This window comes from Heterocephalus glaber, unplaced genomic scaffold (assembly GCF_053883595.1).
Source record: "Heterocephalus glaber isolate CG9 unplaced genomic scaffold, H.glaber_assembly_v1.0 deba00001481, whole genome shotgun sequence".
NCBI classification, from domain to species: Eukaryota; Metazoa; Chordata; class Mammalia; order Rodentia; family Bathyergidae; genus Heterocephalus; species Heterocephalus glaber.
The window spans coordinates 26,930,489-26,957,985 of NW_028258317.1; the positions used below are offsets into that span (position 1 = coordinate 26,930,489).

The 27,497-nt window shown below is 35.3% G+C and overlaps 1 protein-coding gene across 4 annotated transcripts in view; it reads left to right on the forward strand.

Moving 5' to 3' along the window:
• Positions 1-27,497, forward strand: part of Tusc1 (tumor suppressor candidate 1) — a 289,528-nt gene that overhangs the window by 251,095 nt on the left and 10,936 nt on the right. Inside the window, exons 3-6 of one of the 4 annotated variants that reach the window (XM_087183823.1) lie at positions 47-185; positions 14,324-14,522; positions 23,085-23,322; positions 26,366-26,486. The gene's annotated coding sequence lies outside the window, so the exon portion shown is untranslated. Of the gene's footprint in view, positions 1-46; positions 14,523-23,084; positions 23,323-26,365; positions 26,487-27,497 lie in introns of those variants that run through there. The other 3 variants (XR_015440047.1, XM_087183822.1, XM_087183824.1) reach the window with 3 other exon arrangements.

The following is a 27,497-nucleotide window of genomic DNA, read 5'->3' on the forward strand; positions in this document are numbered from 1 at the left end:
AAGTACTTTGTTTACTCAAATTACTTTCCTTAATTACATTCTGCAGCACTGTGTTTCTGGTTGCAAGTCCCCGGTTGCAAAAGTTTGCCTAGAAGTGATACAAGTAGACACAGGAGGTGAGCTGCTCCGAGAACACAAGAGGAGGCTTCCAGAGCCACTGTACCACCCCCACCAGCACACAGGAGGTGAGTTGCATGGGCCCCAGCAGCATTCCCCCCCCATTGAAATGAGAAGACAGGTAAAAAAGTCTCAAAACCAGACTTCCAGATCACCTACAGCAACCTGAAAGGGAAACGAGATGGAACACTCTGATACTCAACCACCTGGACTCCCTGAACTGGCAACAAAAGAAGATCTGGAAAAAATGAAATGAGAAATAATTTCTCAGGTAACAGTAGAGATTGTGCTCATAGTGCAAGACATGATTAATAAATCTAGAGAGGATCTCAGGAACATGATGGAATCCCAACATAGGAAACAAATGGAATTCTTAAAACAGATGCAAACAGATTTCCAGGAGACTAGGAAAAGAAAAATTGCTTTAAAATTGTAAGGGACCATGAGAAATCAATCAAGCAGCTGCTAGATGATACAAAGAAGAATAACATCAGACTGATTAGAGTCAATGAAGAAAGAGGAGAGAGTGCAGATGACATAAAAAAAGTGTTCACAGAAGTGATGGCAGAAAACTTCCCAAGCAGGGGAAAAGAACTTGACATACAGATAAGTGAGGCATATAAGACTCCAATTAGCCTTGATTAAAAAGAATCTACACATAGGCATATAATTGTTAAGATTCCAGAAACCCAGCAGAATAGTAAAATTCTACAAGCAGTGAGAGAAAAGAAACAAATCACACACAAAGGAAAGCCCATCAGAATCACAGCAGACTACTCAATGCAAACCCTCAAGGCAAGAAGAGCTTGGAGTGTTGTATTTCAAGGGCTAAAAGAAAACAGCCTCCAACCCATATTGATGTACCCTGAAAAATTATCTTTCAAAATTGATGGAGAAATAAGATACTTTCATGACAAAGAGCACCTTAGGAACTTCATGAATACCAAACCAGTGCTCCAAAAAATTTTAGAAAATAACCTAGGAAAAGAAAACAAAGATCACAACCCCAGGAAGCCCAGCAGAATGAATCCATTGGGCACGACAAGAAATTAAATGCAAAGGGGGAGAATCCAACAAATAGAAAAAGTCATCACAATGATAAGTCAATATGTATGAGTTATAACCATCAATGTTAATAGTCTCAATTCACCAATCAAAAGAAATAGATGGGCAGAATGGGTCAAGAAGCAAGATCCAACAATATGCTGCATACAAGAAACACATTTCATTAAAAAAGAAACTGATAGTCTGAAAGTTAAAGGGGGGAAAACAATACTCCATGTGACAGGACCCGCCCCCCCCAAAAAAGCAGGAGTAGCTATCTTTTTACAGATCAAGTGGATTTCAAATGAAAATGTTAAACACTCTGATCCCAAGAATTTCAGATAAGGGAAATTCAACTTGTATGTACAAATCTATTGTGAACATATGTTTTCATTCCTCTCAAGTAAAAACTTAAGAACAGGACTGTTGGTTCTTAACAGTAATGCAAGTAATTTCTATACTGTTTTCCAAAATGGTTTTATCAATTTACATTCACATTAGCGGTATTAGAAAGTTCTAACTGGTTCACACCTAAGCTGACATTTGTTCTTTTAAAACTTTTAACTTCATCTCCCTAATGATTGTATAATTCAATCTTGTTACTGTACTGATTAGTATTTTTCTGATTCTAGTGTTGCACACCTTTCCTTGCACTGTACTGGCTATTTATCATCTTCTTTTGTCTACTTTTTAATTGGGTTGTCTATTAAGAGTAAGAGTTCTTTATATATTCTGGTCATAGGTTATACGCATTGTAAATATGGTCTGTTTAAGGACTACTTTTCATTTTAATGATATCATTTAAAGCTCTAAATTTTGATGGAATCTCATTTAACAATTTTTCTCTTTTATATATCATTTTTTTTATATCCTAGGAAATTCTTGCCTGCCCTAAATTCATAAACATTTTCCCTTATAATTTCTTCTTATAGTTTTATAGTTTTAGTCTTTCATATTTAGGTTCATAGATCCTTTCAAGTTGTTTTTATGTATGGAAGAAAAGGTTGAGGTTATCTTTTTATATATCGATACCAGGTGTTCTAGTGCCATTTGCTGAAAACACTATCTTTTCCTCAGCTCTCAAATTGAGTTTATGTTCTATAAAATGTTAATGTTAAATAATCTTTCAAAACTCAGTGGACCATATATGTGTGACTCTATTTCTAGATTCTCTGTTTTATTCCAGTGATCTATATATCTTTCCTTACACCAACATGGCCTTGATTACTGTAGCTTTAGAGGAAGTCTTAAAATTAGGTACCAAATGTCTTCCAACACCGTTTATTTTCCTTTCTTTTTCTTTATACTTTTCTAGTTCCTTTGTACTCCTATATAACTTTTAAATTTCTTTTTTTGTTTTTGGTACCGGGGATCGAACTCCAGTCCTTGCGCTTGTGCAGCAGGCGGTGAAACCACTGAGCTAAATCCGCGGCCCATAACTTTTAAATTTCAATATCCAATTCTTCATTTACAGCAAGTATACGTAGACCTGGATTTGTATATATACCTTGTGTTTTCTAATCCTGCTAAATTCAAATACAAGTTCTAGGGGCTCCTAGAGATTTCTTAGTATTTTCTCTATAGATGATCATTTCATCTACATATAAAGATTTTACTTCTACCTTGCCAATCCTATCTTAATTGTGTCATTTTATTGCCAGACTATTTTGGTTTGGGCCTATGTTTCAAAATTTAATGGACAGATGAAGAGTAGGCATATCTGCCCTTGATCTCCACCTTAGGGAGAAAGCATTGTATCTTCTCCATTATATAAGGTATTTTTGCTGGAAGTATGGAGGACATGCCTATGATCTGTTGAGAGGTTTCTGTTCTACTTCTAGTCTCCTGATAGCTTTTACCATGAACAGCTGAAGAATTTAGTCCAATACTTCTTCTCCAACTAGTGACAGGATCATATGGCTTTTTCCTTTCCTCTGTTAAAATGATGACTTTTGGGAGTGGATCTTCCAATGCTGAACCAACACTGCCATCTCTATAATAAAACCACCTTCTACATACTGCCAGATCTGACTTCTAACAGTTTGTTTTGTTAAACAAATTTCTATCTATGTTCATACTTTTTTCTTCTATTATCCTTATCCAGTTTTAGTATTAGCATAATGTTGATTTCCTAAAATGAGGGGAGAAGTGTTCCCTCTTTTTTCTGCTTAAATGTTTGATATAATTCATCAGTTAAAATGTATATGAGCCTGTTTTGTCATATAGGTAGGTTTTCAAGCTAGGAATACACTTTCTTTAATAAGTGCTATTCAAATTTTATATTTCTGCCAGAATCAATTTCATTAATTTGTCTTCCTAGGTACTTCTTAAAAGTTGTCAAATTTATTTCAAAAAATATTTTTGTAATATGCTTTTGATATCCTTTTAAAATCTGTAAAATCTGTTGTAATGTCTCCTAGATCTTGATATTGTAATTTAAAAAGTGTATAATTGATATTGTGTAACAGGAAGTAAAGGTCTAAAGGAGCAGGGGATGTAGGAGGGGCAGGGGAAAGGAAAGAAGGGAAAAGAAAAAATATGAGAAAAGGATAAAAATAGAAACAAAGTTTTGCAAATAGGGAAGGGTTGAGGGACTTAAGGGAGGGCAGGGGAAGGGGAAAAAAATAAGAATCAAAATACTCATGTACAAGATCCTAATGATGAATGTAACTGTATTTTATGTCTAAAATGTACCAATAAACTTAATGGGAAAAAATGATACAAATAAAGTGTCAAGTCTGGAGCATAATACATTTGTTTTATTCGTGTTTTTAATCAGGTAAAACTAGTTTCTGCATTTACCAGAACTGCTTTTTGTTAAATGAATTATTTTCTGATGAAATTTTTTTTTTGATACACTCAAGGAGTCACTCATGTATGTTATAATTAAAAGAATAGAGGAAAGCTAGTTTAAACTCAGACATGGAAAAAAACCCCAAAAACTCAGACACGGAAAAGCTGCTCCTGTGTAACAAAGCTCTCCCCTTACATAATTTTTCTTTAAAGATTCAGCAATGATGTTTCTCCATCATCTAACACTATTTATTGACAAAGAACACATTTCAGTTCTTTGGTGTATGTTTTCCATTTATATTTTCGCCATTTTGAACCACATGGCATGTGGCTTATAACTTTTCTCACATGACATAAAGCTTATATCTTCTATGAAATCCTCAATAAAGGTTTTAATATTTATTTTGATTTGATTTCATTTATAAAGTATTGAATTAAATTTCAAATTAATTAAAACATAAATGAAAAATGGAGAGATTTACCTTCAAGTATGTGTGACAAGACCATCTAATACAGTAGTCACTGATTTACAATGTTAATGTATTTTCCCCCTTTTAGATAAGTTATTGCTATAATATTTATTAGTAGTACACAACATTTTTCTAATATTGGTTAACTAAGAATGGAAAATAATACTTTTTAAGTGTCACTTTTGATGAGAAGGCAATATTCATTTTTATTAATATGTCATTATTTATGTTGCCAGTCTAATATTTTTAAAAAATAGCATTTTTCTCTTTAAAAAAAAATGAAAAAGGGTAAAATGAAAACAAAATAAATCCCTTCATAAATATGTCAGTGCTATTTTCTTACAATTTCTTTAGGGTTAAGGTAAGATTTCTGAAGAGTTATGGATAACATTATCAATTTATATTTTTGATGGTTTGTTCCAATTTCTATTTCACCAGTAGTGAACTAAATGGAGTGTTTGTGTCAAATATTTTTAATATTACTTATTTAAATGCATTTGTAGATTAGTATTAAAAATTAATTAGATTAATATTTTTTAATCTCGTATTTAAAATTCCCTTTCCTTCAGTTATAACAAATTTGGTTTGTTGGTGTGCTAGTTTTGATGCTTATTTAAAAGCTACTCAGTAAATGTTTGCAGTGCATAATGCTTACATTCATGGTGAGGGGTTGGTGCATGGACATAAAATATCCTAATCTTTTTTTCATCTCCTCTCTTTTCCCACTCCACATCTCTTTTTTTTAAAAATTTTATTGGTACATTTTATTGGTACATTTTAGGTATACAATTCATTTACACTTATCATTGGGTGTTTATACCGGTACATGATGTATCTTGGTTCTTATTTTTTCCCCATTACCTGTGCACTCTTCACCCCCTCCACCCTTACCTATTTACATAGATTTCATTTCCTTTTTTTTTTCTTTTCTCATAGTTTTTCCTTTCCCTCTTTTCCTTTCCCCTTCCCCACCCTTCACTCCTTTGTCTTTTGGCCTTTTTTCCTATTTCAAATTGTTATTTATTCATTTTAAACATTTTAACCCTTGTTTACACTATCAGTTTCTCACACTAGTGAAACTATTTGGTATTTACACATGTGTGTCCTATTTATTTCACTTAAGAGTATGGCCTCAATATGCATCCATTTAGCTATAAATGACTCTAGTTTTTTGTTCTTTATGGCTGTTGTACTTCATTTTATTAAGAAAAAAACACATTTTCTTTATCCAGTTTCCAGTTGATGGGCACTTGGGCTGCTTCCAAGCTTTAGCTATTACAAACTGTGCTGCTATGAACATGAGTGCACATATATCACTGTGGTATGATTCTTTTAATTCTTTTGGGAAGATACTCTGCAGGGGAACAGCTGGGTCATATGGGACCTCTAGTCCTAGTTCTTTGAGGTATCTCCATACTGATTTCCACAGTGGTTGCATCAGTCTGCATTCCCACCAACAATGGAGAAGGATTCCTTTCTCCCTACAACCCCGCCAGCATTTGTTATTTGTTGATTTGATAGCAGCCATTCTTTCTGGGGTGAGGTGAAATCTCAGGGTTGTTTTCATCTGCATCTCTCGAATGACGAGTGATGTTGAACATTTTTTCATATATTTGTTTGCTGCTTTAACTTCTTTGTCTGAGAAATGTCTGTTCATTTCAGATGCCCATTTTTGAATTGGGTCTTTGAATTTGGGGGGTCTGAATTTTTTCAATTCTTTATATATTCTAGATAGCAGTCCTTTGTCTGAGGTACAGCTGCTAAAGTATTTTCCCATATCGTACGTTGTCTGATAGCTCAGTTGGTGGTTTCTTATGCAGTGTAGAAGCTTTTTAATAAGATGAGATCCCAGCTGCTGATTCTTTCTGCTAGCTCCCATGCTGCTGAGGTTTTGTTCATGAAGTCTTTTCCTATGCCAACGTCTTCAAGACAGTATCTTATCTTCCAGCAAGCTAAGTGTTTCTGTCTTAATGTTTATATCTTTAATCCACTTTGATCTTAGTTTAGTGCATGGTGATAGGTATGGGTCTAGTTTTAATCTTTGAGAGGTTGAGATCCAGTTTTCCCAACACCATTTATTAAATAGGCTATGTTTCCTCCAATGATGGTGGTTGGCTCCTTTGTCAAAGATGAAGTGGCTGAGCATGTCTGGAGTTGTTTCTGGATCTTCTAATCTATTCCATTAATCCTTAGGTGTGTTCCTTTGCCAGTACCATGCTTTTATCACAGTGGCTTTGTAGTGTAGTTTCAAGTTGGGGATTGTGATACTCCCAGCCATTTTTCTGTTGCTTAGAATTGATTTAGCTATTCTAGTCTCTTATAGTTCCAAATGAATTTTTGGATTGTTTTCTCTAGTTCTGTGAAGTATATTGGTATTTCAATTGGCATTGCATTGAATCTATATGGTATACTATATTGGTTGTTCCTACCCAGGTGCAATGGATGTCTTTCCATTTTCTTGTATCCTCTTCATTCTCTTTTTTCAGAGTGCTGTAGTTTTCAGTGTAGAGGTCTTTTGCTTCCTTTGTTAGATTGATTCCTAGATATTTAATTTTTTTGATGTTATCATATACGGAATTGTTCCCCTAATTTTGCTCTCAGTGAGTCTGTTATTTGTATACAAGAAGGCTGTTGTTTTTCGAGTGTTGGCCTTGTATCCAGCTACTCTACTGAATCTATCAATTAACTCTAGAAGTCTTTTGGCAGAGTTTTTTGGGTCTTCTATGTAAAGTATCATATCATCAGCAAATAATGACAGTTTAACTTCTTCTTTTCCTATGTTTATTCCTTTCATTTCTTTCTCTTTTCTAATTGCTGTGGCTAATGTTTCCAGAACTGTTTTGAACAGGAGTGGTGATAGTGGAAATCCTTGTCTTGTTCCTGATTTTAGCATGAGAGTTTTCAGTTTTTGACCATTTAGAATGATGTTGGCTGTTGGTTTTTCATAGATAGCATTAATCAGGTTGAGATAAAGACCTTCTATTCCAATTTTCTGTAGGGTTTTTTTTTTTATCATGAATGGGTGCTGGATTTTGTCAAATGCTTTTTCTGCATCTATTGAGATGATCATAAGTTTTTTGTCCTTGACTCTGCTAATATGGTGTATTACATTTATTGATCTACTAATGTTGAACCATCCTTGCATCTCTGGGATAAATCTGACTTGCTCAGGGTGTATGATCTTCTTGATGACACTCTGTATTCTGTTTGCCAGTATCTTGTTGAGGATTTTTGCATATATGTTCATTAGGGATATTGACCTGTAGTTCTCTTTCTGGGTTGGGTCTTTCCCTGGTTTTGGAATCAAAGTAACACTTGGTTCCAGGAATGATTTTGGAAGCATTGCTTCAATTTCAATTTCCTTGATGAGTTTAAAGAGTAATGGTGATAGTTCTTCTTTAAATGTCTTGTAGAATTCTGCAGTGAAGCCATCAGGACCTGGGCTTTTCTTTGTTGGTAAATATTACATTTTCAATTTCACTCATTGGAATTGGGGTGTTTAGAATTTCTATATCTTCTTCATTTAACTTTGGCAATTAGTATGTATCTAGGAATCTGCCCATTTCTTCTGTGTTTTCCAATTTATTAGAGTACAGGTTCTCAAAGTAGGTATTGATGATCCTCTGGATTTCTGTTGGATCTGTTATGACTTCACCTTTTTCATTCTTAATTTCATTTATTTGTGCTTTTTCTTTCCTTTTTTGATAAGATTGGCTAAAGGTTTATCAGTTTTATTTATTCTTTCAAAAAACCAACACTTTGATTTATTGATTTTTTTTTGTATTGTTCTATTAATCTCCATTTCATTGATTTCTGCCCTGCTCTTTATAATTTACTGTCTTGTACGAGCTTTGGATTCATTATGCTCTTTTTCTAGGAGCTTGAGGTTCTGCATTAGGTTATTTATCTGAGTTTTCTCTGTTTTCTGAATATGGGCATTCACTACTATGGATTTTCCACATAGAACTGCTTTCATTGTGTCCTATAGATTCTGAATGTTGTACAGGCATTTTCATTTACTTGTAGAAACTGTTTAATTTCTTCTTTAATTAATTCTGTGACCCATTGATTGTTCAAGAGGGTGTTATTCAGTTTCCATGTGTTTGTTGGTGTTTTGCAGTTTCTTATGTTATTGATCTCCAATTTTATTGCACTATTTTCTATTAATATACAGGGGGTAACTTCAATTCTTTTACATTTACTTAGACATGTCCTATGAGCTAGCATGTGGTCTATTCTAGAGAATGACCTGTGTACAGGTGAAAAGAATGTGTATTCTAATTTTGTGGGGTGGAACACTCTGTAAACATCTATTAACTCCATTTGTTCAATAACTTGGTTCAGTTCTAGAATTTCCTTGTTAACTTTCTGTCTAGATGATCAGTCTATTTGTGATAAAGGGAAATTGAGGTCCCCCACTACCATTGTGTTAGTGTTTATTTGATTTTTCATGTCTATTAATATTTGTTTTGTATAGCTGTGGGCATTTGTATTTGCTGCATATATATTTAGAATTATCATCTCTTCCTCCTGGATTGTTCCCTTCACAAGGATGTAGTGACCATCTTTGTCTCTCTTAATTAGTTTTGGTTTGAAATCTACTTTGTCTGCAAATAAGATTGCTACCCTTGCTTTCTTCTGGGTTTCTGTGGCATGGAGAACTGTTTTCCATCCTTTTACTTTCAGCCTATGAGTTTCTTTTTGAGTTAGGTGTGTTTCTTGTATACAGCATATTGTTGCATTTTCCTTTTTAATCCATTCTGCCAGTCTATTTCTTTTGATTGGTGAATTGAGGTCATTAACATTGAGGGTTATAATTGACAGATAATGATTTATCCTTGTCATGCTGTTTTACTTTTGTTGGCTCTTTTATTTCCTATTTTTCCCCCTTTCCCTTTAGTGTCTTACCTTGCCCGGTGGCTTCCATCTGTTGGGCCTCATGGAGTTGTGACCTTCATTGTCTTTTTCTAGGATATTGCTTAAAATTGCTTGTAGTGCTAGTTTGGTGTTCATGAAATTTCTCAGGTGTTCTTTGTCGTGGAAGTATCTAATTTCCCCATCAATTTTGAAAGATAATTTTGCAGAATGCAACAGTCTAGATTGGAAGTTATTTTCTTTTAGGGCTTGAAATACTTTACTCCAGGCTCTCCTTGATTTGAGGGTTTGTGTTGTGCAGTCTGCTGTGATTCTGATGGGCTTTCCTTTGTAGGTGATTTGTTTCTTTTCTCTAACTGCTTGTAGGATTTTATTTTTCTGTTGGCTTTCTGGGATCTTGATTATTATATGTCTAGATGTAGATTTTTTTTTTGATCAGGGCTAGTGGGAGTTCTATATGCTTCACTTATCTGTATGTCCAATTCTCTACCTCTGTCTTGGAAGTTTTCCACTATTACTTCTGTGAACAATTTTTTTTATGTCAATTGTGCTTTCTCATGTTTTTTCATGGACTCCTATCAGTCTCATGTTATTCTCCTTTGCATCATCTAGCAGGTGTTGGATTGATTTCTTGTGGTCCCTTAAACTATTCTTAAGAAATCTCTCTTTTCATGGTCTCTAACCACAATCCTGTCTTCTATATCTGATATTCTATCTTCAGATTCCCTTAATCGTCTGTGGATACTTTCAATGGAGTTTTTGATCTCCTGAATATCTGTTTGAATCTGTTTCATGGATTCCATTTCTTTCTTATATTGGGCGATCATAGTTTCCATTTCTTTCTTTTGCCGGGTATTTATGGCTTCCAGCATGTTTCTGAACTCATCTATTTTTTTAATCTGTTTCTGTTCTAGATCCTGTAATCATGTCTTTCACTCTGCTCACCATCTCTGTATTTATCTGGGAGATTATTTCTGCTTTGAATTTTTCTAGCCCCTCATTCATCTGTTTTGTTCCTTCCTGTGTTATCAGTTCAGGGTATCCAGGTGGTTGGTTATAGGACGTTTCCATCTTATTTCCCCCAGGATTTACCCTTGGTGGGGTGGAAGTCTGAGTTTGTGCCTTGCTTAAATCTCTTCTCATTTTTGTTTTTGGTACTGTCCTTGGTTTAACTCCTGGTTTAATAGTTTGAAATTGCTTATTGTAGGTATCTTTGTTGCTTGTAATTAGAACCCTTATAGATTGATTGCTTCTCAGAGGTATCTTCCAGATATAGCTGGTCTTTAAATTTTGAGTCTCTAATGACTCTAAGGCTATCTCATCTTCCTTATACTAGGAAGGTTCATTGACTAGATCAATACCAACACCTTAGCCCAAGTGATACAATCAGCAACACCATTGCATCAAGTACATCTTTGAAAATGACATTTTGTGGTAGTTATTAATCTATCACCTTTAGCTGTGTGAATTAAATCAAGATCAAGGAACAACCCAACATATAGTAAATTAACTCTTCAATATAACAACTTTACCTTTTGGGATGGGGAGTTAGAAGGGGTTGGGGAGGGAGGGACAGATGGGAAGAAGGATAGGGGAAGGTTAGCAGTGTGGCCAGAGGACACAGGTGAGAAGGAAAAAGAGAATAATAGGAAAATAAAGAAGAACTCTGAATGAGGACCAAAACAGGGGCAAAAAGGAAAGATGAACAATGTGGGAGAGCAAGAGAGTGAGTGTAAGAGAGAAAGGAAAGAGAAAAGAAAGAAGAAAAGAAAAGAAGGAGAGAAAAACAAATATTTGCAAAGAGTAAGAAAAAAATTCAAGATAAGAGGAGCAAAAGAAAAGAAAAGAGAAAAAAACAAACTAATAATACTAATTTTGGTAATTAAAAAAACATGAAGATGTAGGACCTATTTCAGGGTATGTCTCTACTGTCACAGTAGAAAACATGGATAGCAGTGTGCACATATAAGTCAGTGAGTCTCAGCAAGCTAGTCACAGACCCATGAGATTCAGGCAGATTTTTGGCTGCAAGTCCCAAGTTGAGCTCCCTGTCCTCCTGTAGGGTTGAACTCTGCAGAGTTGTATTGCAGGTTCCAGCTGCCCTTCCCCTGAAGATGGACCCAGTCCTGATGGGAGGTGAAGATGACTCCAACTTACCCAGTACCGTGGTCTGGTGGTCCAGTGTCCTCTGCATCTTTGTAGTGAAGAACCAGGTGGCTGTACAGAGAAGAGGCCAGAGGAACCAGGGTGTGTGGGGGGTGTCCAGTGGATTGCTGCTAGGGTGTGGGCTGATTCAGCATGTTCCATACGACTTGGGACCTTGGTAGGGTGTCCGCAGACCTGCCTGTCTGCAGCAGGCTCACCCTACATCTCTTGATCTTGTTCTCTTTTGAGAAAGATTTAGCTCCCTAATTCCCATTATCTGTCTTTTCTTTTATAATTTGTGTTTCTCATATAAATGAAATCATGTGATATTTGAACTTATGGATCTGATTTATTTCACTTAACATTGGGTCCCAAAGCACATTTATTTTTCTCAAAATGACCGGAAATTATTTTTTCTTATGCTGAGTAGTACTTCACAGTGTTTAAATATAGAGTTTTCTTTTTCCATTCATCTGTTGATGGACATATAGGATGCTTTTAATATTTAGCTACTATGAATTGTGCTGCTATAAATATGTATATTCATGTATCACTGTAATATGATATCTTAGTAACAAAAGTTTTAAAATTTAATGAATTTAAAATGAACATTTTATTTTTTCTTATAAGGTTAGATGGCTAAAACAAAAATTACTTGATTTTGTAAATGTTGAAAAAAAATAAAAAATAAAAAATTAATCACTTAAAGACAACTATTACTAACAATTTGACACATATCATTGAGCATTTACATGTAATGTTTATGTCTGAAACCACTATGCATCTATAATTTTGTGCCCTGTCTGTCAAAATCTATCACAATCATATCCCCTGTCTTTAACAATTATTTAAACCTCTTTTTTTCTATTATGAGGAAACAATATAATTTATAAAACAGATCATCTTAAAAAGATGTGAATTTTTAAAAAAAATCTACATATGTGAAAAGTGTTTTTGGATATACATGTTTATTTAGAAAGATATTCATAAGTTAAATGTTTTTGTCTTAAGGCACAAACATATTTTAATGCTGAAAATTGGAAAATGGATTTTTTTCCACTGTTAAGCTTCATTGTCATGATAAATTATCCTGTTGATTCTGTTAAGAATTAACAATATCCACAAATCAAACTGTTCTGGACTTAGATTTTGTTTGTATTCAAATATTCACCCATCTGATGTCAAGTTCAAGAAAGGAATTTTCTCAGCTTCACCTTTATATTCAAATATATATGGTACTTAGAAAGTAACCAGAAAATTTAATTCAATTCAGTTCTAATTTTAATCCTGTTATTACTGAGTTGCAAATTCAATGACATGAATTATTTTCTGCAGCTCAGCCTGATTGCTTCTTTATGTCATCTTCATAAATCTTTGTTTAAAATGTAAAGCAAGTAATCTACTAAATATTAAAACTGACTTTCCATCCACAAGTACTGTATACCCATACCCTGCCTCTGGAATACTGAAAATATGAATTACTGCCATTCCAAACACTTTCTAATGATTTGTCAGAATTATAGTTGTCTTCTCTTCAGAAAAATACCAGATTTTCAATTGTGATTACATTACAATTCTAGATTTGTGCTTTCCAATATGGTAGCTGCTTTGCACATGTAACTATTAAGGACTTGAAATTATACTATTGTACCCTGAGATGTCTGTTAAGTCTAAAATCCATATCTGACTCTCTTTACTTTTTTGAACATGGCTACCAGGAAATTTTAAATCACATATGTGGTTCATATTCTGTTTCAATCAGGCGACACGGCTTTGATTTGAAAACTCAAAAGCATCATTTATATATATATTTTAACTAGACAAGCTAATAAATATATTAGATTTTTTTGTCTATATACACAATCAGAAGCAGTACATTGGAAGTCAGGTGTTAAGTCATGGTATTGCTGCAAAAATTCAAAGTAAAGCCTATCATAGAAATCCTCAAGGCAGTTGATGATGTTGACAGTGTGCACTTATTTCTCAGAGCAACAATAAAGTCCTGGTTGACAATTTTCCCTGGAACTTTCTGACAAATAGCATACATTGCTGTTTACATTTTTGTGATTTAACATTTCACTTAAATTGCACAGGTGCACATAAACATGCTCATTTGATCACAGTAATTCCATTGCCACTAACATTAGTAAGTAATTCAGTGCAAGAAACAGGCTGGTACTAAATTTATTACCCTCCTCCCTGGCTAATGTACTTGACTGACATTGTGGTGATTGGTAGTTACAGTTAATATCACATTTCAGTCTTAGAAGGAACAACTGTTGAACAATGCTTCTTTAAATAATTTTCTTGTATTTTTTGTTTTATTAATTTCATTTAGTTCTTTTTCTCTACATGGCTTTACTATTTTTATATATCACTAAATAGCTGCATTGAGTATATAATTTTTTTTTCCTTTTTTAGCAGAATATTGTAGCAATCATGTAATTTATTTGTGTTTTAAAAGTATGGACAGTGATTTCTGGCAGCACTCTGCTGTAGGTCACTGTGGCCAGTCCTAACTCTCCTCTCATGGATGAGGCTGGGCCCTGCTAGGAATGAAGAACATGCATCTTGTTTGCTTCCACCCGCCGATGAGGCAGGGCCACACAGGAGGAGAACAGGTGACAAGAGAACAGGTGACAACAGGAGAACAGGTGACAACGTGCTCCTCCAATGGTGGAGCAAGGCTTGGCCAAGAAGAGGACTGTCTTCCTCCCCATCCATTCCCCATAAAACCATCAAACCATGTTCAGCAGACCTTAGCTATTCTCCTGGCTCCAGTTACAGACCAGCACCTTTTACCTCCTCCTCCACTTCCCTTATCTCTACCACTATCAATAACATGCTGCAGTTGCCTGATGGTCTTTTTCTCCCATCAGGAGGAAGAGCCCCACCTGGCTCCAGCTTTGTTTCTCTTTGTTCTTTTGTATCTCTTTGTTTTTTCTTAATCTTCCACTGTTATTTTTCACTTCGTGGACCCTTCAGCAACACAGGCCATGGCAGTTGGCTCCTAAAAGAGGCAAAGCATAAGAACAAGAGAAGAAACTGGCCAGAATAAAAAAGAAGTTAAAGATACAGGTGAGGAGATGCCTCAAGGTGTGTGCGTGTGTGTGTGTGTGCTCGTGCATCCACATGTGAAAATAAATAAGCAACTAAGTTAGGGACACGGTGGATTGGAGATTCACCCAGTGTAAAACATGGCGCAATCAGGATCCTGTGAATGACAGTTGTATACTAAAATGCTTGAGGCACTTTTAAAAGCTAGAGGGTCAGATATTAAGATATCCCAAATAGCAAAAGTTTTTAATTTCTTTCAACAAATGTATGCTTGGGGTTTAGCTCAGTGGTGCTGTGCTTGCCTCACAGGTGCAGAATCCTGAGCTCATTCCCTGGTTTGCAAAAAAAAAAAAGGAGATGTGTCTTTGGCTTCCCTATCCCAAAACTGGGGGACTGGAAAAAATCCCTATATATACCTTTTCCTTATGGAGTCTAATCTGTGAGTGCTTTCACCATCAAGGCTCCATGGAGTCCACTCCTAAAAATCTGACAAAAAATAATGTTCATAGATTGCCGGAGATTTCCCAGGAATGTGGGGCTGTGGGGAGGTCCTTGCCCAGTCCAGAGCCACCAGCTTCACCTAGGGAGCTTGCTGCCTCTTGCTGTGGTGGCTCTGGTGGGGAGGTGGTCAGTGGAGAGGGTGGTGGCAGAACTTTTGAGAAAAGTATTGCTGTGGTTTCATTGTCAGCACAGCCGAAAGTTAAATCCACAACTTTTTCTGCACAACCCCTGACTCAAACTTCTGCCTTGTGAGAACAAAGAAATTCCAAGGTGCCATATGCCATGACTTCCTCATTACTTGAAGACAGGCAAAAGAGACTTTTAAGGTACCTACACTCACCCACTGCCTGAGAAGCGGGACTTTGCAAAACAAAGGAATGTATAATTCTCCCCTGGCCCATCTATTTACTTATCAACAACTTGCTTGGTATGCTGCACTAACAAGAAATTCTATTGGGCCCTATTGTTTTCTACACAAATATCAGAAAACAAAATATAAGGGTTTAAAACAATTAAAACAAAATATAATGGTTAAGATTGGAGCTCAAAGACCAAATGTTAAGTTACTGCCCAGTGCCTGCTATATTATGCTTGCTCTGTATTAAAATCAGCTGTGATGTCCTGCTAGGCAGGGGAAACTTAAAAAACAAGACAAAAAATCAAATTTTAAACAATACCTAATTGACAAATGTACCTTGCATCTCCAACTTAAAGTAATGTTTAATTGGTGTTTGGTTTCCAGATTATTTAATTAATGTATTTAAAGCATTTCTTTTACATTGGAAATTCTTGAATTGTAATTATAGGATTAACTTGCTTTTCTCTCTACTTTCTGCTTACAGACTTCTAGCCATAACTATAAGACAAAATTATGCTACTATTCTATTACTAGCTTGTTATAAAAGTTTACACTTATAGGTATAAAGTGGTTTTATTCCTTCTGATTCTAATTACAAGAGATCTCTGTTGATTGACACAAAAGTTTTGACTAGTCTTGATTACCATTATAACCAAAAAATTATAAAAGGAATGTAAGAATTCAAATTAGCCAAATATATTTGAGTGCACTCCAGTTTCATAAAGTGTCTTATATGTTTATTTGTGTTTGTCCAATTGTTTGAGCCCAACAACATTTTTTTTTCTTTTTGCCCTTAAAATTTTTTCTTAAAAGATATTTGCAAATAATTTAAATTAGCTTATAGATAAATATTATTAAAGTTAAAGGCATGCCTTCCTTTTCCCCCAGTTTACTAGCTGATCAAAATTAAGTCAAAGATTAATTTTGACTGTAATGCACATTACTGTCTACATTCAATAACTCAAAAAGTATATATATATATATACACATATATATATATATGTTACAAATAATGTGTTAATTGTTACAATCTGGTTTTTACAGGTGAAATTAATAAAAGGAATTGTCAAGGTAATTAACTGGAGACTTTAAGGTTTGGAGAGATGGATAAATGGGACTCCACTTGATGAATAAAGAAGCAGCTGCCCAGAAAACAGTTATTCTGGTCTTTGTTCACTAATGGGAGCCCCAGTAATTTTCATAGCCTTATGGGAGAATACCCCCCTGATAAATATTGCTTGAGTATGTTATTATTTAAATGTTTGCAATGGTTATTATAAAAGGGTTAAGTTCTAAATATGTTATTGTGATATTTTTATATTGGTCATCTTCAAAACATAAAACTTTTGGTGGGAAGAACAAGGTGTTATTAAAAAGATGTTTTGGTACCAACTTACGTTATAGGACATAAGGTTTCATGTAACTGTCATAATTATTATTGCTACTTTTCTGGTGTACAAAATGTATTCATGTCTTCTGTCTGTGTAGGTCTTCCATCATATTGTTTATGGTAATAACTACCTTTTGTCCAGGTATTTGCCCTTCTCTTATTCTCCAGCTACTCTTGATAACACGTACATTTACAGGGCCGTATATTTTTCTTAGATGGAATCCTATCAAAAGGTAATAACTTAAGTAAGAGTTTCATGTTTTTTTTGTTTTTTGGAAGGGAGTGAGTGTGTTTAACAATAGCTATTTTACACTAAGATACACATCTAAATGTGTTACAAAGATAATGTCATCATGATTGTCATGCTAAAGGATTATGTGTGGCTCCTAATTTAAAGGTTTTATTTGTTACCATTCTATAGGAATTCAACTACTAGAACAACCACGATTGATGAAAAATAATAGTCCTCTAAATATATTTTAAATTCCAAAATGCTGGCTATCCAGATAAAAGTATAATAGTTAAGTTCATTACTCCTATTGCAATGCTAATATTATTGACCTTCTCTTCTGGGTATTCAACAATTAATGTGCAGAGACTAGCACTAGAAAGGTAACTGGGCTAAGGAGACAGCCAATATTTTGGCCCTGATCCTCCAAGGTCAACAAAGATCCAGGAAATGAAGGAAGCTTTTCTATATTTTTGGTAAGTCACTCAACCTCCTGAGCAGGGAGATTGTTGGGCACCAAAGCAACATCTAAAGCTTGCCAAAGGACTGTCACCTGGAGGGAAAAATCTCCCATGCTTTCACAGAAAGCAACATAGTCAAGCAAAGCCATGACACATCCTGATTGCTGACACTGACAGGAACTGAGAGGCTCTATACATGGTTCCAAGATATTGCCTGAGGAGACCTAATTCACCTTGATAGATGGCAAGAAGTTAATTTTATTTAATATAGGTCTCACTAAAACTTAGTCTTAAATACATGGTAGAAAAGTGTAACTAAAGATATGTAAAGTCAAGACCTAATAATATAGTTAGATTTAAAAAGAAGTTCCAGTTGCTGACCCCTTCTGACAGTTTCCAGATACACTGGTAGCTAACCACTGTTATTGGTCATTGGATAAAGCCATGGTGATATTTATACGAACACAACAACAATTTTAAAAATATTTTGGCTCAAATCAGTTTTTGAAATTATTAAATTTTTAGTCCCTTTACAGCTACAATTAAAATTATGACAAAATATCAGACTTATAGATAATCTCCATTAGTGGAGGGTCTACAGGTCGACAAGTTACATTCAATATTTTAGTCTCCAAAACAGTTTCTAGACATAGCTCTTTCCCAAAAACCACCTTTTTATTTTAGTGCTTATACCTTGACTATACATGCTTTAATTTCTTTAAAAATTTTGTTTATTCTTGCCTATAGGCTGCCAAACTCAAAGTTATCATAGAGATAATATGGAGATAATAGAGACAATATCAATAGCAAATGCGCTAGGTATTTTTCTTTACCAAAATCCACCAGATTTACCTTATAAAGAGAGTTTATAATTACTACATTTTAGTATTTTTATTTAAGGTCTGTTAAGGCCTATTAATTTAGCTTCCTAGAAGGGGCCCCTGACTGCGGTCTTCCCTTCTTTGACCCTTTGCAGCTTGAAGCAGTTAGATGAAACCTGTGCTCCTTCTCCCCTAATTGCAGTTGGGGATAACCCTTTCAAAAAGAGCTTATTGTAGACAACTAGGGGAGTTAAATATATTATAGGTCCTTATAACCTATAGAGAAAAGCCATTATTGGGTATACTCACTTTTCCCTAAAAATACACTTACATAAATAGGAAAGGGGTATACAGATACCTCTAAAACTGAATTAGATTTTCTCACCTTCTCTAGTTGCCTTCATTTAAAACTTTTTTAAATACATTCATGGAAAATAAATATCTTCCATCAAAACTCCATTGATACTAAGATAAATCTACAGACATGTCCGAGATATAAATGTTGTCTAATGATGTCCTACCTATTAGGTTATATGGCTTAATGCAATTAATAATATAGGAGCCAGAGCATGATTGTGTTCCTACAGAGGACAAACTCAGACCTGCCTTTGGCTCATTTCTTTCCTTGGGAAACACTTGCTTCAGTGCCTGTTTTTACCAATCAGTCTGACATCTTCAGGGAACCATTCTGATGGTCATATCTCTCCTATATCTACCACCTATAATTATGGTAGCAGAACAGTGGGTGCCTCTCTCTGTCTTGGCCCATCTTTCCTCTGTCTATTATGTTGGCTAATTGAAAAAAAAGTCATTGTTGGTAATGCATCAGGCATGGATTTAGATGAGTTGGTGGTAATTAATAGTTTCAATCTTACCTCAACAGATAATCCTCATAACCTTTATGCCCCCTCTCCTCTTGGCATAATGTCACTTGTTATGTTCCTCTCTCAAAGTATGCTCCTTGGGAAGTCTGTAGCACCCATGAAGTAAATGAAACTGTTGTACAATGTTATTGGCCACCTTCCAGCATTAGTACTACATATACTAACAAAATACTTCCAAAGAGATCTTTGGCGATTGGCTGCCAGTTTACTAGTGATCACTCTCTCTAGTCATAGTTTAAAGGACAGGAGTCACACACGGGCCCATAAGATCTGGGCATGCACTTATGTGTAAAATCCTTATGTGCTCCTAGTTGTACAGCTCAATATTACTCCAGAAGAAGACTCTTTTAATGTCGGTTGCAAAAATTGTAATCTGCCTGCCTTACTAACATTAATAAGGATAAAGATGTGCTAATATTATATAGGCTGTCATTTGTCATGATACCCACTAATATTTCTGGCCCTTGGTATCATGATCATGAACTGCAAGTACTAGAAGAAATACATGGACAGCTCATTCACCCTCATTGGATGGTAGGACTTACTATTCTAGGAATTATGTCTATAGTTACTCTGCTTGCCACCACTGTGGTTGCATCCACAGGCTTGGCACAAAACATATAGAATGTGCAAAAAATTACCTCTTATGCCCTTGAGACCCAGGGAGATGTTGATGTTAAATTGGAAGTACAGGTTAATGCCTTAGTGCACAGGAGTGTGTTATCGATTGTGCCCAAGGCAGGCTGTAATGAGTTAACTCCACTATTGGCTTGTTATAGAAGTGAATCTTGATGAACCCTATGTGCCAAGGTCAGAGTAAATCACACCCAAATTCCTTTCCTACAACTAAAACCTTCAGGCTAGAAGGACAATGTTCTAATTACAATAATATATTTTGTCTATTCTGTTGTGAATTTGTCTTGTTATTTATGAGCCTTGTTTACATTAATTTCCATAGAAACCACATGTTACCTTTACCTCAATTGGCTGCCAATAAAAGTCAGTGCCTGAGACTGGTCAGCATCTTTGCCGGTTACACCAGCATTGGTTGTCCTGGCACTCCACTTTCTCTCTCTTAGTTCTGTCTTTTAGTATATATTTTTTCTCAGGCCTGCATTGCACACTGGGCAGGTGGAAACTAGAGACTTACTGCAGGAGTCTCTAGCACTTCTAAACTACAATGTTAGAGATTCGTAATCAAGTTAAGTCCCTACAATACTGTCAAGGATTGCAGTGCTGTGCTAGTTACTTTTCTCTAACTGCTGAGATAAAATACCAAATACCCAAAGTTGAAGGGAAAGGAGTTTATTTGGCTTACAGTTTATAGAGGTTTTACTCCATAATCAGCTTGCTCCAAGGCTGTGATCAAAACTAGCATCACAGAGGAAAAGCAAAATGGCACACACAAGGTAGTAAAGGTAACAAAGGGGTTAATAGCTTCTCCCTCCCTTTTTTATCTTATTCAGACTACTTAGGGTGGGTAGTACTCACACCCTTAATCCTAGTGCCCTTGAGCCTAGCATTGCATCATGAATCAATTCCAGCTTCACACACTCTAGATCAAGCCTATGACCACATAAGGGTTGGGGAGACATCTAGACACAAACCATAACAAGTGCCATGCTGAATACCCTGTTTGCATCACTGCTCTTCCTTACAACGAGTCACAGTGGGATTGGGAAAAGATTGTTGCACATTTAATGGGTATCTTTCATCATACCAATCTCAGCCTAGATCTCCAAAAGCTTCATCAACAGATCTTGTCCATTCAACATGCTTATGTTAGTTTCCTCACCCCTGAGGATGTGGCAAAATCAGTTCTTGATTTGTTAAATGGATTCAATCCTTTCAATCTGGCCAAACATAGCCAGATTGCTATGTTCCTGGCAATTCTGATATTCCTGTTGCTATTAATGGTTTGTTTGCTAGTCCTCTGCAGAGTCTTCTGAGGACAACTCACTGAACTAGCTTGAGACAACATCATCACAAGCTGCAGCTACAAAATGGAACAGGGGAAGTTGCTGGGAGCACTGGACTGTAGATCATTATGGCCAGTCCTAACTCGCCTCCTTCTGTGAATGAGGCTGGGCCCTGCTTGGACTGAGGAACACCCATCTTGTTTGCTTCCATCTGCAGATGAGGCAGGGCCCCACAGGAGGAGAACAGGCAACAAGAGGGCATGGGGGAGCAAGGCCTGGCCAAGGAAAGGACAGTCTTCCTCCCATCCATACCCTATAAAACCATCAAAGCATGATGTTCTGCAGACCTTAGCTATTCTCCTGGCTCTGGTTACAGACCAGCACCTTTTACCTACCCCTACACTTCCCTTATCTCTACCACTATCAAAAAACATGCTGCAGTTGCCTGGTGGTCTTTTTCTCCCATCAGGAGGAAGAGCCCCACCTGTCCCTAGTTTCGGTTTCTCTTTGTTCTTTTGTATCTCTTTGTCTTTGGTTTTTCTTAATCTCCCACTGTCATTTCTCACTTTGTGAACCCTTCAGCCATGCAGGCCATGGCAAGTGATATCCTCTCTTGTGGACATCAAACATTCACTAATGCAAAAAAGAGTTATAATACTGAATTTTTAAAATCTTCTGTGGGAAAAATACATGAAAACAGTAATTAGAAACTCCATACTTTGAATTTTTGCTCATATCTATATATTAATATGTAAAAATACTAGCACCATGTTGAAGCACTTTGGCATTAAAAAAAAATAACATCATGGACAGGTGTTTCTAAGCTATAAAACTTAGTTACTGATGTAGTAAAATCAAATAAAATATGATAATTTGTACCTACAACAACTGGCACTCAAGACATAATGGAATATTAAAATGAAAGGCATGAAGGAAAGAAGAAAAGATAAAGAGAATAAGCAAGGAAGTAGGGAAGGAAGGCCATTAGAATGTTATGATTACTGCATATATTTATTGGGCTCAATGTTGTCCAGTTAGATCTTCACTATATGTCATTTTTCTCATTTCATTTACAGGAAGAACAAAGCAAAGAAGTAAAGTAATTGAACTATGTTTCCCTCATTAGCAGTATAAACACTTGGTTATCACACATTCAGATAGTGTTTTTTGTCCTCTGTTGCCAAGGTGGCACTTAGTGAAATGACCCTAAACAAATAAGTATACATAAGCAAAATGACTTGGAGAAACATAAAGAACCATAATAGTGAAGTTATGGCATGGCAATTGGTTATAATCATCATTGAGGAGAGTATCAGAACAGCTAAAGCATCCAATAATATTAATTATAAATTAGCTAGTCTTTAATTACTTCCAAACATCATTTTTATTTATCCTATAAATTTTGTGGCATTGATATTATTATTACAAATTTACCCATTAGTGCTTCTAAAACTCAAACAGTATGCTCAAATGCAAACAAGGGGTAGATGTCAAATGAAAGAATTTCTGACTTCAAAATTTGACCTAAAATGTATTATGCAATGTTGTTTCCAAATTAACTTGTTGTTATCATAAAAGATGATCAGAATAAGCCCAAATAATTAATAATATAAAGAATTTTCTGACTGTTTTGTTCTAGAAAATTTGAAGATGAGACTCTTTGGGTGATAGTAGGAATTATAAAATTTAATATGTCCTGTTTTGTGAAAAATAATGAAGCAGGGATTAATTATCACTGATGTTATTTTGGCAAAGTTCCATTCCAGGGCAATAAAAATGAAGGAGAGGAGGAAAGGTCAGGAAAGAAAGCAAAGAATGGAATTCTGAAACAATGGGAGCCACAGTTTCACAATGAGTCACAAAGAGACAGACACAATAACCATTTCTTGAGCAGGAAGTGTATCAGTAGGAAGCACAAGGAATTTATCTACCGAGATCCCATCTATTCTTCCCTGCTTGCTGAAAACCTACCTGTTTTTAAAGTTTGTGTCACAGAGATGAAACTGTTCTGTACTTCCAGGTTGTATCATCCAGTGTAGAATTTTCCTGGAGTGAAGAATTTACAGAAGAAGGGGCTAGAGACTATAAGAGTGATTGGTTGAGCTCAGAGCATACATGTAGTTTACCGGCTGGAGTCAGAACAAGTAGTTGAAGATCTAAGTAGAAGTTGAACTTGAGAAAAACTGTGGAGTACAACAGATGGTCTCACAAACGATGCATCTAAGATCACCTATCAGGAAGATACACGGGGAAAGAAGGTAAAATTTAAAATAAGAGAAAAGCATTGAAAGAATATTTTCTTTCCATAGTAACATTCCCTTTCTTTCCCTCTCAATTCTCTTCTTAATGTCTTATTAGCCACTAACAAATCTGTTCTCCATTTCATAGTTTTGTCATTTCAAGACTACTATATTAATGAGATCATGCAGTATGTATCCTTTCAGAATTGGATTATTTTACTCAGTATTGATTCTCTTGCATGTATCATTAGTTTATTCCTTATTGTTGCTGAGTTTCCTCCTTTCTTATTGCAGAGTAGTAATATATAGTATGTATGTACCAAAGTTGGTTTAATTGTTCATTAATCCACAGAAAAACTTCTGGGTAGTTTTCAAATTTTGGCCATTATAAATAAATAAAATCCTATAAACATTTTTGTATAGGTTTCATGTGAACATGAGTTCATTTCCTTGAGATAAATGCTCAAGAATATAACTGACTCAGAGCAGTTGCATATTTAGTTTTCTCTTTTCTCATATTGTATGAGTTATGGTAGTGTTTTCTTTTTACCTGTAGTGGTTGGTTTTATCTGACTTTCCAAATTTATATAGGTAAAGCTATTCATGGTGTTCTATTTTTGTCCTTTAGATATCTCTAAGGTCTGCAGCAATATCCACCATTTCTTTCTGTTACTAAAATTTTGTATATTCTATTTTTCTTTCTCTGTCAGTCTTCTTAGAGATTAGCCAATTTCATGGATTTTTTTTTCAAAAGACCAGCTTCTTCTCTCATTGATTTTTCTCTGACATTGTTCTGTTTTCAGCTTCAAATAGTCCTTCTCTTATCTTTAGTAATCCATTCTGGTTTATTTATGTTTAATTTGAGCTTCTATTTCTAGGTTCTTGAAGCAGGAATTTAGATTACTGACTTGAGACTTTTCTTTCTTTTTTTTTCCCTAGCATGTGTCTTAACACTAGACCACAAATTTTGATATATCATACTTTCATATTCAATTCAATATAATTTTTCCCTTGAGATTATCTTTGATCTATGAATTATTTAGAACTGTTCTTACTGTTTGAATATTGTGCTGTTATCTTTTTGTTGTTGCCTTTTAGTTTGATTCTATTGTGTTCAGAGAGCAAACTGTGAAAGATTGTAATTTTTTTTTTTAGACAGGGTCTTGCTATGCAGTTCAGGCTGGTCTTGAACTCACTGTGTAGCTCAGGCTATCCTTGAACTCACAGTGATCCCCCTACCTCAGCCTCCCAAGTGCTGGGATTATAAGCATGCACCGCTATGTCTGGCTTTTTTTTTCTTTTTAATTTGTTGAGGTGGGTTATGTGCTAAGGATATCATCACTCTTGGTACATATTCACATAGACACTTAAAAAGCATGTCTTGTCTGTAGCTGTTGAGAAGACTAATATATTGTTGATTAAATATTATTCTTTGATAATATTGTTGAGTTGTCTACATCCTTGCTGATTTCCGTATCATTAGGTCTGTTGTTGCAAAAGGATGTTTAACTCTCCACATTTAATTGTATGCTTGTCTGTCTCTTTTTTCAGTTGTATCATTGCCTCCTTCACATAATTTGTAGCTCTGCTGTTTGGTACATAAACATTTATGACTGCTATGTCTTCTAAGTAGATGGCACTTTTTAATCAATGTACACTGTGTTTTCTAGTAATTTTTTCTTCTAAAGTCTATTTTACCTGATAATTATTTATAAATTTCACCATTTTTTAAAAAATGATTGCACAATGTACTTTTTCCATCATTTTAATTTCAACTTGCTTGTATATTATTTTGCAGTGAAATTTTAGCAGATAGAATATATTTGGCTCATTGTTTTTATATCTACTCTGACAATCTGTCTTTTAATTGATGTATGTAGACAATATCCATGTCATTTATTTATTGATATGTTATAGCTTCATCTTGCTTTTTCATTTGCTGTTTTCATTTTGCTCTCTCTTCCCCATATTTTCCTTTGTTTTCTTTTCTCTCTGTTTTCATAATATACATTTGAGAATTCTATTTTGATTTAACTGGCATTGGTTTCTTTTCTTTCTTTTTAATTGTTAAACAAAAGTTTAATGCTATGGGATTCTAGATCTTGTATAAATATTCTATTTAAACTATTTCCTCTGACACTGCTCCAACAAGACAAATGGGTAGGGTAAAAGTACAGGTTCCCCAGCTGGCCCCCGCTGACATCTGATACAGAAGGGTTTCTTGTTACAGATGGATGGAGATAGACGTTCCAGTCCTTCCTCCTTAAGTCTCCACTGTTTGTGAGGGGTCAAGTACTTAATTACTGTTTGCATTTGGCTCCATTGACAGAAGGGGGTAAGGAGTGAGAGGAAAGTGGCTTCATTGCCACTAGGCAGTGGTGAAAGTTCTGCCTCTCCCTCAGACCTCCTTCAATGCCTCTGTCATGTAGAAGAGGGGTGCTTCATTACTTCTGGGTGGCAGTTAAAAGAGAATCTTACTGTATGTTCTCTCTATCGCTGCAGGGATGAGCGCCTTGCAACTGCTCCATGCATCTGAAAGTTTCAGATTCTACTAGTCCTTCTGCGACCTCAATTTAGGGGCATGGTAGGGTGGGCCAAGGGAAGGTAGAGATTAGTGTATTCTGTTAGATCTTGTTCAAAGTGAAAAGCTAGGATTCCCTTTTATTTCTTCCTGATTGTCAGTGTGTGTGTGTGTGTGTGTGTGTGTGTATGCATTATGTTTAGCCAGAAGCAGCCATTTGCTATGGACTGAATGTTTTTGTCTTCCCTAAATTCATATGTTGAAGTCCTGAACTCCAGTGATGGCATATGTAGATGAGGCCTTTGAGATATAATTAGCATTATATTATGTTGTGAGGTTGGACCATTATGATAGAATTAGTGGTCTCCAAGGAGAAGAGAGAACACCCCCTAGACTGTTGATGGAACCCAGGAACTTCTGAACTACATCCATCGTTCTTTTTAATTTTGTTATTTTGAGACGGATTCTCACTGGGTTCCGCAGACTACCTCAAACTTGTGATTGTCCTTTCTCGTACTCTTTTTTTGTGGATCTACCAAGAAAGGCCATATGAGGATACAGCAAGAAGGTAGCCATACACAAGCTAGGAAGAGTCCTCTCCAGAATACAAACCAGCCAGTGCGTCAGTCTAAGATGTGCCAGCTTCCAAAACCATGGGCAAGTAAGTTCTATTGTTGAAGCCACCCATTCTATGGTTAGGGAAGCTCAAACAGTCGAATACATAGCTAATATTTTGTATTTTTCTGTCTTGTTAGGCTTTTACATTCCTCTCATGACCAGAAAGAGGAGGCATATGCTTGGGCTTTTTTGTTTGTTTTCCTTCTCATGTATTCCTGAATCTTGCTGGCTTCTTCATCTGTATGTCTAGGTATATAAGGCAAAAGGTAAACTAGGTGAAAACCCATCATTCAGTAGTTTTGTTAAGTCACAAGATTTCTAGCTGTCTGATATCTTTCTATATTTTAGAATTCTTATGTTTGTTTGAGATATTTTCCAGGGCTTTTAGTTTTATATGGGAGAAGGAATAGGGAAAAAGTACATGAATTCAGGCTTCCTTGAGGTCATCTTTTATATTATGATGTTTAGAAAATTGTGAAATCACAAATAAAATATAACTATTAGCTAGAATATATAATTGGCCAAAATATTCTATTTACTATATTACATAATGAATTTATTAAATGATGAAAGCATACTGAATTACAAGGTATTATTAACTAATATATTTAACGCATACTCTCTTCTTAGGTAATCTGAAACATTTTACATTGTTCAGTAGAGTTTGTCCAGCAACTTTATATGATAAGAACTTTTGTATTTTTGTTTTAATGATAAGGAAAGTGAGGCTTAAGGAAGATAATTAAAATTTTAAAATTCTTTTATGTAATCTAGAGATACTCTTTGAATCCAGACAGTCCAACTTCAGAGCTGATGCTTCAAACCATTGTTTATGCACATTTGAATCCTCTGCCAAGAAGGGTCAGTCTGCCTTTCTCCACATTAAAAGCTCATTCTTAAATGAGCACCTTTTAAAGCTCATTTTAAAGTTCAACCTAAATAGAATATTCTTTTAATGAAATCTTCCTTAAAGCCACAATTGGTCCTTTCATATTCTGCTTCCTATAATTCTTTATTCATACCATTTCTATGCTCAGATATTTTCACTTTCTGT